We start from the raw sequence: 17,167 nt of genomic DNA, 5'->3' as shown, positions 1-17,167 counted from the left end.
TTTATACCGCCGTATAGAAATCACTGATGTACAAAGTGTGAAGAATAAAGAAGTGATTCTAGTATTTCAAGACGATATTGCTTGAGGACAAGCAACGCTCAAGTGTGGGAATATTTGATAATGCTAAAAACGAACATATATTTCATAGCATTATTCCTCAAGAAAGACAAGCTTTTAGTTGCAATTGTTCAATTTACAAGTGATATTCGTTTAAATAATAAAAGGTGAAGACAAAAGACAGATTCGACAAATTGAAGACGCAAACGACCAAAAAGCTCAAAAGAACAAAATACAATTAAAGAGGTTCCAATTATTGATAAGAAACGTCTCGAAATTACAAGAGTAAAAGATTCAAAACGCAAAGTACAAGATATTAAATTGTACGCAAGGACGTTCGAAAATCTGGAACCGGGACCAGAGTCAACTCTCAACGCTCGACGCAACGGACTAAAAATTACAAGTTAACTATGTATATAAATATAATATAATATATAATTAATTATATTAATTATATATATATTATATTTATAAATAAATCGTCGGCAAGAAAGACTCCAAAAGCTGGTGAGCTGTATTTACAAACTCCGCGACTCGCGGAGTTTGAAGGCCAAAAGGGCCGCGAGTCGCGAAGCCCCAAGTTTTGAAACTCCCTATAAAAGCAACCGAATTATGAGCATTTTTCATCCATCATATATCCATCTCTCTATCTATATCGTATATATTTATATTTATATTATAATTTAAATTTAATTTTAATTTTAATTCCAATAATAAGGGTATGTTAGCGAATGTTATAAGAGTGTAAGTCGAAATTCTGTCCGTGTAACGCTACGCTATTTTTAATCATTGTAAGTTATGTTCAACCTTTTTACATTAATGTCTCGTAGCTAAGTTATTATTATGCTTATTTAATTCGAAGTAATCATGATGTTGGGCTAATTACTAAAATTGGGTAATTGGGCTTTGTACCATAATTGGGGTTTGGATAAAAGAACGACACTTGTAGAAATTAGACTATGGGTTATTAATGGGTTTTATATTAACTAAACAATACCTTGTTAATTTAATATACAAACTTATAATTCGACGTATTTATATATAACCACATACGCTTGACTGGGTACGGTGGGCGGGATATCTATAAATACCAATAATTATTCATTTTACCGGACACGGGAATGGATTAATAGTCACTAGAATAATTAAAATAGGGGTGAAATTATGTACAAGGACACTTGGTATAATTGATAACAAAATATTAAAACCTTGGGTTACACTCAGTCGACATCCTGGTGTAATTATTAAACAAAGTATTAAAATCTTGTTACAGCTTAAGTCCCCAATTAGTTGGAATATTTAACTTCGGGTATAAGAATAATTTGACGAGGACACTCGCACTTTATATTTATGACTGATGGACTGTTATGGACAAAAACCAGACGGACATATTAAATAATCCAGGACAAAGGACAATTAACCCATGGGCATAAAACTAAAATCAACACGTCAAACATCATGATTATGGAAGTTTAAATAAGCATAATTCTTTTATTTCATATTTAATTTCCTTTATTTTATATTTAATTGCACTTCTAATTATCGCATTTTTATTATATTTAATTGCACTTTTAATTATCGTACTTTTTAATTATCGCAAGTTTATTTTATCGCACTTTTATTATTCGCAATTTCATTATCGTTATTTACTTTACGCTTTAATTTAAGTCTTGTATTTATTTTTATTATTTTACATTTGGTTTTAACTGCGACTAAAGTTTTAAAATCGACAAACCGGTCATTAAACGGTAAAAACCCCCCTTTATAATAATAATATTACTTATATATATATATTTGTATTTTTATAAAAGTAAACTAATATAGCATTGATCTTTGTTTAAAAAGATTCCCTGTGGAACGAACCGGACTTACTAAAAACTACACTACTGTACGATTAGGTACACTTCCTATAAGTGTTGTAGCAAGGTTTAAGTATATAAATTCTATAAATAAATAAATATCTTGTGTAAAATTGTATCGTATTTAATAGTATTTCCTTGTAAACTTTAATAGTATTTTATACCCCTCTGCTAAAACATCACAGTTTCTATTTTCTGTAGTGAGCTAAATCGCCACCACCTTGCTACTGCAGTTTATTGTTGCTGCTATACGTACGTCCTAACTTTTGTAAAACCTTGAAACCACCTTTCAATCACCACTTGATCGATGTATATGATACCATTTCTGCTTTGGAACAGCTCGACAACAAACATGATAATTTTATTGTTGTATGTTGCTAATCTCCGACTAAGTAAACAACCCACAACCACCATCAGCCACCCATTCGATAACATTTTTTTTTTGTTACACGCTGCTGCTATTCTTTTCTTCTGAAATTGTTTACGGTCGATTGTCACTGGTTGCTCTTGTTTCATCATGAAAATAATGAAGATAGGTGTAATGAATGAAGGATGCTTATGATATAATGATCACCACTTGTAAATAAAGGTGTCTATTTTAAAAGAAGGCATTATAAAAGTTCAAGGCACATGTGAATGAGGGACAATCTCGGCATTATAAAAGTTCAAGGCACATGTGAATGAGGGACAATCTCTAGCATTTTGGCCGACACTCGTTAGAATAAATAATCCACTTGCTTTTTTTTTATTCGCTTGCTTTACCTTCTGTTACAATTGACAGCTAGACAAACCCCACCAAAATCATTCAATTCAAGTAACACTTGGCCTTGTGTGTAGTGGGTAAGAAGAAGTTGTTGGTTTGATTATTTTATTTCCATGCCTGTCGAATTACCAGATGCAAGCTCACCGATTTTTTGTGTATGGGGCCACATAACTGAGTTTATGATTTGGGCTGCGGTTATTTATGTTTCACAAATTGGGCCGAGGCCGATTTTAAATAAATAATAATGATATGACGAACGAGTAGGTTTGAGGAGGTTTGATTAAGATTATGATTATGAAAGGAAATGATAGGATACTGTGATGATACATAGAGGATAGACTATAGTGTATCGATGGGTTTATATTGAGTTATTTACAAAGAAGAAAGAAGAAAAGTAAACAGAAATAGTAATGGTTAAATAAATATGGGCGGAGGTTTAAATCAGAAAAATATAGGTGGTCGAGTGGTTAAGGTTGTTTGCGGGTATTCAGAAGGTCGCGGGTTCGAGCCCGGGCATGGGCATTTATTTTTATTTTGGAGCTTGTTTCATTAAGGTAGCACTTTTATTATTTTTGTTATTATTATTATCATTATCATATTTATTATTATTATTATCATTATTATTAATTAAAATTGTCATCTTATTAAGATTAACATTATTAGAAAAATTATTATTATTATTATTATTATTATTATTATTATTTTTATTATTATTATTATTATTATTATTATTATTATTATTATTATTAATATTATTAATATTATCATTATCAAGATTTTTATATATTATTATTATCATTTTTACTAACACTACTATTATTTATTATTATTATTATTAGTATCCTTATTTTTATAAAAATATTACAACTTTCCATTATAAATATTATTTTACCAAATAAAGTAATAGTTATATAAAAACATATCTTAATATAATCATATATATATATATATATATATATATATATATATATATATATATATATATATATATATATATATATATATATATATATATATATATATATATATATAAATCTTAATACATTATATAATATAAATAAACTTAGTCGATTAAATGTGATATGTGTTAATATATATGAATAATATAGGTTCGTGAGTCCGATGCCAACCCTACACTTGTTAAATGATGTCATATGTATTTTTACTATAAAATACAGTATGGTGAGTTTCATTTACCTTTTTATCCTTTATATTTTTGGGCTGAGAAAACATGCAAAATTTTTATAAATGTTTTACCAAATAGACACAAGTAATTGAAACTACATTATATGGTTGAATGATCGAAGCCGAACATGCCCCTTTTGCTTGGTAACCTAAGAATTAGTAAACGGATCTACTAATTGACGCGAATCCTAAAGACAGATCTATTGGGCCTAACGAACCCCATCTGTTGGAGCGGATGCTTTAGTACTTCGATGTTGTTTTATCACGTCCGAAGGATTTCCCGGAATGATAGGGGATATTCTTATATGCATCTTGTTAATGCCTTTAGTACTTTTGTCTCTATGCATGTGATGTATATTTATGAGAACTGAAAATGAAAATCATGTGGTCTATTAAAATGATGGAAATGATTATTTATGTTAAACTAATGAACTCACCAACCTTTTGGTTGACACTTTTAAGCATTTTTATTCTCAGGTATGAATGAAATCTTCCGCTGTGCATTTGCTCATTTTAAAGATATTACTTGGAGTCATTCATGACAAATTTCAAAAGACGATGCATTCGAGTCGTTGAGTTCATCAAGATTATTATTAAGTCAATTATAGTTGGATATATTATGAAATGGTATGCATGTCGTCAACATTCGATGTAATAAAAATTTGTCTTTTAAAAACGAATGCAATGTTTGTAAAATGTATCATATAGAGGTCAAGCACCTCGCGATGTAACCAAATGTAATGTATTCGTCCAGATGGATAAGGATGGGTCCTTTCACACGTAATATAATTACATTAATAATACATTTAACTATATTTTTATGATATTAAGTGAACTTTATACATTTTATTACTTATGTTATATAAAAGTATATTTTTAGCATATATAGATTTTAATATAAATTTTTATTAACAAATGACTTTTATTATTTACTTTAATAAAATCTATTAAATATATTTAAATATATAAAACGATTATATTTAGTTATATAATAAACACGTATAAATTTTAGAAATCATTTTGAGTCAAATTGACTTTTGTTGACTTTTGCATGATAATCTCGAGCATTAGGATTGTGGTACACTATGACTCGACCTTAATTGTTAGACAGATATTGACCATTATATAAATATATATACTTAATATAGGTTCGTGAATCTGAGGCCAACCTTGCATTGTTCAATGTCGTCATATGTATTTTACTATAAAATACAGTATTGTGAATTTCATTACTCCCTTTTTAAATGCTTTTGCAATATATATTTTTGGGACTGAGAATACACGCGCTTTTATAAATGTTTGACGAAATAGACACAGGTAATGGAAACTACATTCTATGGTTGAATGATCGAAATCGAATATGCCCCTTTTTAGTCTGGTAATCTAAGAATTAGGGACCTGGCCCCTAATTGACGCGAATCCTAAAGATAGATCTATGGGCACTAACAAGCCCCACTCAGAGAATTTGAACTGCTTTAGTAATTCGAAATTATCATGTCCGAAGGGAGTCCCGGAATGATGGGGATATTCTATATGCATCTTGTTAAGGTCGATTACCAGGTGTTCACCATATGAATGATTTTTATCTCTATGTATGGAATGTATATTTATGAGAAATAGAAATGAAAATCTTGTGGTCTATTAAAAACGATGGAAATGAATATTGATGATAACTAAAGAACTCACCAACCTTTTGGTTGACAGGTTAAAGCATGTTTATTCTCAGGATTGAAAGAAATCTTTCGCTGTGTATTTGCTCATTTTAAAGATATTACTTGGAGTCATTCATGGCATATTTCAAAAGACGTTGCATTCAAGTCGTTGAGTTCAATAAAGATTATGATTAAGTAAATGACAGATTAGGTCATTTATAGTTAGATATTATGAAATGGTATGCATGCCTGTCAACTTTCGATGTAATGAAAGTTGGTCTTTTAAAACGAATGCAATGTTTGTAAAATGTATCATATAGAGGTCCAATACCTCGCAATGTAATCATATGTTATTGTATTCGTCCTTATGGATTAGGACGGGTCATCTCACAGGACCCGAACTGATTATGATCTTATTGTAGAATATAAGGGTGGTACACAGAAATGTGTTAATAAGTTGCGGCCGTTGTATATGTCTTTACAATTTCCGTTACTTTTTGTATATGGTCAACCTAGTTACCACTTGGGTTTAACACTTAGAGATTTTAACTCGAGAAGAAGTAAGAAGAAATATAAGATGAAGATGAATATGTTCTATAGCTATCAATTATACGATAGGTATAATGTGTTTAATTTTCTTGGTAGGTCTGGGAGGTTGTTTCAGCAGTACATTGATATCGGCTAAAAAGTCACGTTTTCACCCCGGTATTAAGGCCCAAAAACAACAAAGATTCGAACTTTATCGGCAAAATACCCACTTCATCGGTTAGAATTGAAGAACAAGTAATTATGAAGGCGGTGCAAAAAGAATCAAGAGAATCGGAGCTAAAACGAAGATTCTAGAGCGAAAATGGTGAAAGACAAGAAATCAAGTTACGATCCAGTGAATCAAGGCTGACCAGCATAAAAAAAGGGCCTGCCATACGGTCTACCAGTATGGAAACGGCCTGCCAAATACGGCTCACCAAGCGGCCTGCCATATGGGCTGCCAGGAAAACGGCCTGCCAAATACGGGCCACCAAACGGGCTGCCAAACGGCCAGCCAGCCGTATTTTGGCAAATTCCTAGTCTATTTAAAGGGGATTTGTCATTCATTCCAACACACACTTCAATTTACTTCTTTCTCTCTCTTGTACAATATTAGTCATACTCTTAAGGCCTTCGACTCCGTGCGGGAAACCTAGTACCTGGAGAAGAACGCTGAAGATTATATTAGGAGCGGTCTAGAGTCTTGAAGTTGTCACTTTTGTATTCGGAACTCGTTCAATCTACTGGTACTTCTATCCTTTATCTTATATAATGTTTTATGATATTGTTGTCATGATTAGCGAGTAGTTATCTTTAGTGTTTGCTATGATGTAAGCAGTTATAATGCCGAAATAATATTATGGTCTGTGTATGCTGTTGAAATGTTTTGAGATTATGCTTTAAACTCAATCGCTTTTCCAACTAATAGAACGTAGTTATAGGCTCTGTAATTGGGAAGTCGCGAACCCCGATTCAGAGTACACTATCTGTTTCACCCCTTGGTAAGAGAAGTCTATCAGATACAACGTAAGATCGACCGAGGCACACCAGTTGTAGTAAGTCTAACGAGCTTTGGATTTCGACTAAGGACTCTTTCGTAGTGAAACATCTGACTAGACCCTTAGTACATTGTCGGTCCTAGACCATGCTAGTGTAGTCTGTAAAAACCCGTTCTAATCCATAATAACAAATACAATAACATATGATTACATCGCGAGGTATTTGACCTCTATATGATACATTTTACAAACATTGCATTCGTTTTAAAAGACAAACTTTCATTACATCGAAAGTTGATAGGCATGCATACCATTTTGTAATATCCATCTATAAATGATCTAATCTGTCATTTACTTAATCATAATCTTTACTGATCTCAACGACTTGAATGCAACGTCTTTTAAAATATGCATGAATGATTCCAAGTAATATCTTTAAAATGAGCTAATGAACATCGGAAGATTTCTTTAATACCTGAGAATAAACATGCTTTAAAGTGTCAACCAAAAGGTTGGTTAGTTCATTAGTTTATCATAATCATTCATTTCCATCATTTTAATAGACCACAAGAATTTCATTTCCATTTCTCATAAATATACGTCCCATGCATAGAGACAAAAATCATTCATATGGATTGAACACCTGGTAACCGACATTAACAAGATGCATATAAGAAAATCCCCATCATTCCGGGACATCCATCGGACATAATATAAAAACTCGCAGTACTAAAGCATCCGGTACTTCGAATGGGGTTTGTTAGGCCCAATAGATCTATCTTTAGGATTCGCGTCAATTAGTAGATCGGTTTACTAATTCTTAGGCTACCAAGCAAAAGGGGCATATTCGGTTTCGATCATTCAACCATATAATGTAGTTTCGATTACTTGTGTTTATTTCGTAAAACATTTATAAAAATTTCGCATGTATTCTCAGCCAAAAAATATAAAGGGTAAAAAGAAAAATGAAACTCACCTATTGTATTTCGTAGTAAAAATACATATAACGTCATTGAACAAGTGCAAGGTTGGCTTCGGATTCACGAACCTAAATTAATTATATATATTCATATGTTGGTCAATATTTGTCTAACAATTTAGGTCAAGTCATAGTGTACCACAATCCTAATGCTCGAGACTAATATGCAAAAGTCAACAAAAGTCAATTTAACTAAAAATGATTTCCAAAATTTATACATGATTATTATATAACTTGAATATCGTCGTTTATATATTAATATCTTTAAAAGTCATTTGTTAATAAAATTTATATTTAAAATTTGTATATGATAAAAATATATTTTTATATATCTCAAGTAAATAAATTTATAAAGTTCATTTAATATCATAAAAATATAATGATAGGTATTATTTATGCAATTATATTACGTGTAATAAAATATCTTTGTATTACATATTTATCTGATAAAATAATATCGATAATAACAATAATAATTATAAGTTGTATTATTTTGTAATAATAGTTATTATTTTTCTGCTAATAAAATATCTATATTTATATTTACTAAAAATGATATTAAAATGATAATTTTTATTAATAATTGTACTAAGCTGATAATAATAATGATATTTTATAATAACAACGATATTTCTATTAAAAATGATAATTTTAGTAAAAATGATAGTTTTAATATTAATAATACTTTTAATAATAATAAAATAATAAAAATAATAAGAACGATAATTTTATCTAATTCAATATCTTACAATATTTTAATTTCATCATGATACTCATACTCATTATTTCCTAATCAATTTGTAAAATATCTTTTAGTCGTCTTTTATATCGCATTCATAATAATGATAATAATATTAGTCATAATAGTTAGATGATACTATTATCAATTTTTAATGATAATAATAATAAAAATATTAATCATAATGATAATATTAATAATGATAATAATAATAATAATAATAATAATAATAATAATAATAATAATAATAATAATAATAATAATAACAATAAAAATTCTTTCAATAATTATACTTATATTAAAAATGATAATATTATTAATCATAATAATACTCCCTCCGTCTCATTCCAATAGTCAACAGACAAAAAACACGCAGTTTTAGAAAATTCCACTAATTTCATTTCTCCACCAATTAAATATCTTCTCTCTCCAGATCCACCAATGAAATATCATCTTTCCTTTCTATTTATGGAAGTGGACTATCAGAATGGGACAGCCCAAAATGGAATACTGCCATATTGGAATGAGACGGAGGTAGTAATAATTAATAGATAAAAATAGTAACGACGATAGTATTAATAATCATTTTAACAATAATACTAAAATTTAGTTGACTATAATTTCTAATCTGTTCATCGAAATCATTCGAGTTCTAAATGAAAAGTTCTAAATTTTCGCTAGCTTTCCAACGACATGCATATCTTATACCTTATCTCAACCGCATACGTAACTAATTCAGGATTCAACATATCCTATCTAATGGCAATATCAAAAGTACAAGTATGCATAATCTTATATTCTCGAGCACTAGTAAGGGATACACTATTAATATGTAAAAATTAAATTATAAGCGCTTATGATAGTGCTCCAAATGAACATATATTTAGGCACAATATCCTTCCAATATGTAAAGCTTTTAGTTGCAATTGTTCTATTTTTATGTAATATTCATTTAAATAAATAAGTGTGAAGACAAAAGAAGAAAACCACGATTTGAAGACGCAAATGACCAAAAAGCTCAAATGTACAAGATATAATTCAAGTGGTTAAATTTAATGATGAGAAACGTCTAAAAATTACAAGAGTACAAGTCGTGAAACGTAAAGTACAAGATATCTCCGCGTACGAAAGGACGTTCAAAAATCCGGAATCGGGACATGAACCAACTATCAACGCGCGACGCAACGGAGCTAAAATTATAAGTCAACTATGCACATAAATATAATATAATATATAAATAATTCTTAAAATTATATATATATTATATTATATAAAACGTCGGCAAAACTAGAAAACAAAGTGATGTATGCTGGCCAGCCTGTCCATACGATTGCAGGGAAATAACAAAGGGAATCCATGCGATTGCATGGCTCCCAAACTCAGCTCACATCTATAAAAGGCAGCGAATTGGACGAGTAATATATATCTTTTTCTCTTCCTTTCTCTGTAAGAAATATATATATATATATATATATATATATATATATATATATATATATATATATATATATATATATATATATATATATATATATATATATATATAATTTAAAGTTTAAATTAAGTTTAATAATAATTGGGTTATTGTAAGAAATGTTTTAAGGTTTTGTAAGTCTGAACTATGTCCGTGTAACGCTACGCGATTAATCACCACTGTAAGCTATGTTCTTCCTTTTTAAATTATTGTCTGGTAACTAAGTTATTATTATGCTTATTTGAGCCAAAGTAATCGTGATGTTAGACTAAAAATTAAGATTGGATTATTAGATTTTGTACCATAATTAAGGTTTGGACAAAAGACCGACACTTGTGGACATTGGACTATTGACTATTAATAGATAGGGGGTATTGTCTAATCAAATGACCACTCATTAGAAACTATCGAACCTATCTTCAAATTAGTTAATCTAATAATTATTAAAATGATTATGTATGTTCTATTTAGTGACGTTTATACGACGTCTTTTACGATCATTTAATTAATTATTCGGGTTGGGTAATTGATTATTCATTCTGATCAAGTGGGTAAATTAATATTCATATCTCATTAAAACAGGGGTGGATTACATACAAGGATAATTGGTGTAATTGTTAACAAAGAATTAAAACCTTGGATTACACGCAGTCGATAACCTGGTGTAATTATTAAACAAAGTATTAAAACCTTGTTACAATTTGAATCCCTAATTAGTTGGAATATTTGACTTCGGGAATAAGGTTAATTTGACGAGCATTTTATAATTATGACCGATAGACTATTATGGACAAAAACCAGATAGGTATCAAATAAACTAGGACAAAGGAAAATTAACCCGGGTAACAATTAATTAAAATCAAAACGTCAAACATCATTATTACGGAAGTTTAAATAAGCATAATACTTTTATTTCATATTTCATCGTACCTTTATTTACTGTCATTTTAATTACTGCAATTTACTTTATCGCAATTTAAATTCTGTCATTTATATTATCGTCATTTATCTTTACGCTTAAAATATAAAATCGACAAACCGGTCATTAAACCGTAAAACCCCCCTTTTATATAATATTATTACTACTTATATATATATATATATATATATATATATATATATATATATATATATATATATATATATATATATATGTATATATATATATATATGTATATATATATATATATATGTATATATATATATATGTATATATATATATGTATATATGTATATATATATATATATGTATATATATGTATATATATACATATATATATATATACATATATATACATATATATATACATATATATGTATATATATATATATATATATATTATATAAATATAGTTGTTAAAAATATAGTACGTATCACTAGCTCCCTGTGGAACGAACCGGACTTACTAAAAACTACACTACTCTACGATTAGGTACACTGCCTATAAGTGTTGTAGCAAGGTTTAGGTATATCCCATCCGTAAATTAATTAAAACTTGTATCATATTTCGTAGTATTTCGTAGTAAAAATAATATTATTTCGTATACACCTCGCATAACACCAAGTTTTTGGCGCCGCTGCCGGGGACTCGGCAAAACGCTATATTTTAGTAAAACTATATTTTTGTAAAAATATATTATTTCTTATTTCATAAAAATATTTTGTATTTCGTTTAAAATATATAAAATTAAAAAGTATTTTTATTTTATTTTAATTTTTTTAAATATAAGTTTATTTTTATTATTTTGTAAAAATTAAAATCTGAAAAAAAAATTATATATATAATTAAAACGAACTGGGCCGAACACTGTAGCAGCCCAACTTATGGCCTGGATCCACAATCCATGCGACTGCATGGCCTCATAACAGAAGACTCATGCGATCGCATGAGCCTGTCTGATAGGTCTTATCCAAGAGCTGGTACAATTTAGGGTTTAAATTATTTATTATTATTATTATTATTTCCTAATTAGGGTTAACTATTATATTAATTAGTTTTAGTTTTATTTAATTTGTATTTTTAATTTATAATTAGTTTTATTAAATATATAAACTTAACTTTTACAAAATAATAATATAAAAATAATATTTTTATAAAAATAAGTAATATTATCATTTTTATTTCTTTTTATAAATTGTATATTTTAATCGTTTAATTCGTAATTTGTATATTTTTCATTCGTAATTAGTTTTAAGATTAGTATTTTACCGTAGTTAATTTTTTATTTCTAGATTTTAAGACTTTGCCGTAAAATCCCTTAAGTGCTTTTTCTTTAGATTAAGATTTAGGCGCTTTAGAATTTTGCGACGCCGTTTATATATTTTAGTGCCTTTTAAGTTATTGCCGTTTTGGATATAGATTTCATTTTAAACTTTAATTCCTTTAGACGTAAGTTTTAATTTTTAGTATTTAGTACCTTTTAAGTTTCGACGCGCTACTTTCTTATTATTATTTTTTGACATTTGTTTTTCGACCTTTTATTTTTCGACGCGCTCTTTTTCTTTCTTATTTCTCGACGCTCTAGTTTTTAGGATATAGAATTTTCTATTTATTCTCTAAAATTTCAAAACGAAAAATTATTTTAAGCGGTTAAATTGATAGAAATCCTAAATTTTCTGGTTCGTAGTAATAGTTGGATTTGTTAGTGGCGAGTTGTGGGCTTCCGATTTAAAGGGTCCTGGCTACCTGCTGCATCTATTAGCTATTCCAAACGTGGAAAAAATCAGAAAAGTCTATTAATTTGATAACTTATATAATTTTTATCTTTTATAACTAATAGGATATTCAGTGAATGCACCGAGCAAAACGTTCACCACCTTTCATACGTTCACTACCTGTAACTCGATCAAGACATCTACCCAACATTGTCGCCGTTGATTTTTCTTTAGAATTGTCATCTAGTCAAACAAGTACTCCAACTAATATTTCCGATAATCCATTTTTTGAACCCGAATTCAAAATTGAAAACCCGAAGGATATTCAAGGACAATTCCAAGATCCTAAACTACTAATCATTCCTCCTGAACCACAAACCGTTAAATCAGAATTCTCTAGTGATTCGTATTCAACAAATTCAATTATGGAAGTAACAGAACCTCTAAGTATGGAAGACCCAATGAGAGCCACACGCACGGGCCAAGGTCACGCAATTATTAAGCCAGACATTAATGCGCCAGATTATGAAATCAAAGGACAAATTCTACACATGGTAACTAATCAATTCCAATATAGTGGTACGCCAAAAGAAGATCCAAACGAACATCTTCGAACCTTTAATAGGATTTGTACTCTATTCAAAATCAGAGAAGTTGAGGATGAACAGATCTATCTCATGTTATTTCCCTGGACTTTAAAGGGAGAAGCCAAAGATTGGTTAGAATCGTTACCTGAAGGGGCGATTGATACATGGGATGTTTTAGTTGAAAATTTTCTTAAACAATTCTTTCCGGTATCTAAAGCCGTGAGACTTCAAGGAGAAATTGTTACGTTCGCGCAAAAGCCAAATGAAACATTATATGAGGCGTGGACAAGATTCGAAAAGTTGTTGAGAGGATGTCCTCAACATGGTTTAGACACTTATCAAATAGTACAAATATTCTACCAAGGATGCGATATTACTACACGAAAAGACATCGACATAGCAGCTAGTGGTTCCATTATGAAGAAAACCGCAACTGAAGCTCACAAAATCATTGATAACACAGCCTCCCACTCGCATCAGTGGCACCAGGAAAAAGATATTTTTCGTTCATCTAAAGCGGCTAGAGCCGATTCTAGCCATGACTTTGATTCCATTTCCGCAAAAATAGATGCTTTTGAAAGAAGAATGGAAAAGATGACTAAAGATATTCACGCAATAAGAATCAGTTGTGAGCAATGCGGTGTACCACACTTAATGAAAGATTGTCACATTGAGCAAACTATGGAACAACGTGAGAATGTTTCCTACATGAACCAAAGGCCGGGAAATAATTATCAAATAATTATCAACCGCCAAGGTCAAACTTTAATTGAAATCAAAACATTCTTTACAATCCAAATGGACCCAACAATAACTCGTACAACCAACAAGGTCCGAATAACCAACCAACTCAAAACAATACTTTCAATCAACAAAGACCTAGCTTGTATAAACCACCACAACAAACCGAAGAGAAAAAGCCAAATCTGGAAGAAATGATGACAAGGCTAATGGAATCTCAGATACAATTTATTACATCTCAAACCCAAACGAATGAGAGGTTTGATCAGTCATTAATAACTCAACAAGCTTCCATTTTGAATCTAGAAAAACAAGTAGGTACTCTTGCTAGCATGATGAGTGAGAGGGAACAAGGAAAGCTACCGAGTAATACTAAAGTAAATCCTCGAAATGAGAATGTTAATATGGTATCAACGAATTCTGAAAAACCAGCATCAGAAGATGGGAAGGTTTTAGATATGAGTAACAATGAAGAAGTTACAACACCACCACCACCACCCGAGTATGTAAAGCCAGTGGTGGCACCATACATACCACCCATCCCGTTTCCAAGAAAAGGAGTTGAGTATGAGCAAGTAATAGGTAATAAAGTTTGTGATACCTCTGGAAAGAAGAAGAAGAATAAGAAAATGCAAGAAACAAAAACCGTAAAAATAAACCCGGCGAAGACAGTTCCACCAAAACCTCCACCCAGGGTGGGTGATCCGGGTGAATTTATTGTTCCTTGTCTACTTAGTGATTGTGTCATGTATGATGCACTAGCAGATTTAAGTGCGAGTGTGAGTGTTATGTCTCTTTCATTATATAAGAGATTAGGAGTAGGTAAGTTAAGTCCAACAGAGATGAGTGTCCGACTCTTTGATCAAACCACTAGGCACCCAGTTGGAATTGCTGACAACCTACCCATTCAAGTGGGTAATTTAACCTTTTTAGTCGAATTTATTGTCATTGACATAGAAGAGGACTCAAACATTCCTCTAATTTTAGGTCAACCATTCTTAGCATCCACCAGGGCGTTATTTGATGTAAGAGAGGGTAGAATGACACTTAGTAATAATGAAAAATCAATTACCTTTGTGAGTCAAAAGTCTAAATCTCCACCAAACAAAATCGTTGAACCAATAAAAATGATTGGTAAGAACCACGTTGTTTTACCAACTCCAACGGTAGTGCTTAACAGTAATAAAACGCCTAAGTGTGGGGAAAATGAAGTAACACCTAATGATGACATGATAACAAAGAACCCCATTGTTGATACAAAATTAAATGACTCCGTTATTAACAGTTCATTGAAGAAACTTATTAAACGGATTCGTGATGCAAGAATTAAGGGGAACTTTAACTTATGTAACTGGTTAGTATCCAATCTATCGCCTAAAGAAAAGGCAAAACTAGTTGAATTTATGGATATTACACAGGAATCCGACCAATGGCTTAAAGCAAAAGTCACAGATATGCAAGTTGATTATGGTCCAAAAGAAATTGACGATGAAGTTAATCACAATTTCGACACCACAGCTACCTAAGTGTGGGGAGATTCAAATGTTCTAAAAGGAAAACACTGTCTAGAGTTAGTTTTTCTGTTCTCGTGTGGTTCCGAGAATAGAATCCGATTGGTCTTTTCCACTAGCAGACACTAAAGAACTACTTTTCTCCCCTCATTCTGAATTTTTGTTTTGTAGGTTTTGTATGAAATTTATATGCATTTTTAAATTTAATTTTTGTGTGATTTTAAAAAATAAAAATTACTTTATTTCATTAAGTTAAAAAAATGATTTCTAAAATTCATCGTAAGTTGAAGACTAGGTCATGGAACCGAAATTGCTTTACCCGAGGGCGGGGTGAAAAATTCTGTTATCATTATTTTTAATTTTATTGATCTAAAGTATACCAAAAAAATTAAAAAAACCAAAAATCTTTACTTTAAAACAATCGCTTTAAAAATGACAAATTTTAAATTTTGTCGAGGGACGGACTAGGTAAACATACCGAAACTACCTAAAGTAAAAGGAAACAAAATTTTAAAAAATTATTCATTTAAATTGTTTTAATAAATAAAGGTTTTATAAATATATATATATATATATATATATATATATATATATATATATATATATATATATATATATATATATATGTTTGTAGTTTATCTTATGTACAAAACAGGGTAAAACAGCGTATTTTCAAAGACTGACATTAAAGTTCAGGAAAAGCTACTAATTTTGACGACAAGACGTAAAATATCAAATGTGATATAAAACAATATGTTTGCAAACTCGGTATTTTTAATCACTTTTCTACACTAATCACCCTCATGAATTTATAATTATAGTCTGATTTCATGCATATGAGGGCATTGTATGATCTCAAGTGTGGGGAAGGGTTATAAATTCTCTCGGGTTTACACTTAGTTTAATTGCCAAATTTTGTGAAAATTTGAAAAAAAATTTCAACTAAATGAATTCAAAATCATGTTTATACATATTTATGAAAGATAAAACTAGGTGTTAATGCTGAAATTATTGTTACCTCGGAGAGAACATAAATGGAGAAACAACCCAAAATGCTTGAATTCATTTAAAATGGAATAGAAGAGAATAAAAAGGCAAAGAAAAGAATAAATAAAAGCTAAGTGTGGGAAGAATTTACCAATTTCTTTAAAACACATATCACATATTTGGTACAGATTATTGCAGGTACTTTTGCTTTAGACTAAACTAATCAGTTTTACCCGATTTACTGTAATATATTTGAAAGAAAGATGGATCTAGATGATGAATCAATTCCATCATTAAAATGAAGTAAAGTCTTCAGAAAAAGACACGCGCTTCTTGATTTAGGTCAGAAAGTTATCGTCCAGACGAGCTGTAGGTTGACGAAAAATCTAGAAAAGTCATCTCTAAAATTAGCAGGAAATCCACGGACCTCAGCATCAAATAGGGTCGCCAA

At 30.1% G+C, this 17,167-nt stretch overlaps 1 non-coding gene across 1 annotated transcript; it reads right to left on the bottom strand.

Moving 5' to 3' along the window:
* Positions 1-13,699: 13,699 nt before the first annotated feature.
* LOC139886869 (small nucleolar RNA R71) lies at positions 13,700-13,806 on the bottom strand. The gene has a single exon (XR_011772730.1). It is a non-coding gene; the product is annotated as a small nucleolar RNA R71 (small nucleolar RNA).
* Positions 13,807-17,167: the final 3,361 nt, after the last annotated feature.

Source organism: Rutidosis leptorrhynchoides, chromosome 1 (genome assembly GCF_046630445.1).
Source record: "Rutidosis leptorrhynchoides isolate AG116_Rl617_1_P2 chromosome 1, CSIRO_AGI_Rlap_v1, whole genome shotgun sequence".
In the NCBI taxonomy this organism is placed as follows: Eukaryota; Viridiplantae; Streptophyta; class Magnoliopsida; order Asterales; family Asteraceae; genus Rutidosis; species Rutidosis leptorrhynchoides.
This window is presented reverse-complemented; position numbering and strand designations above follow the sequence as displayed.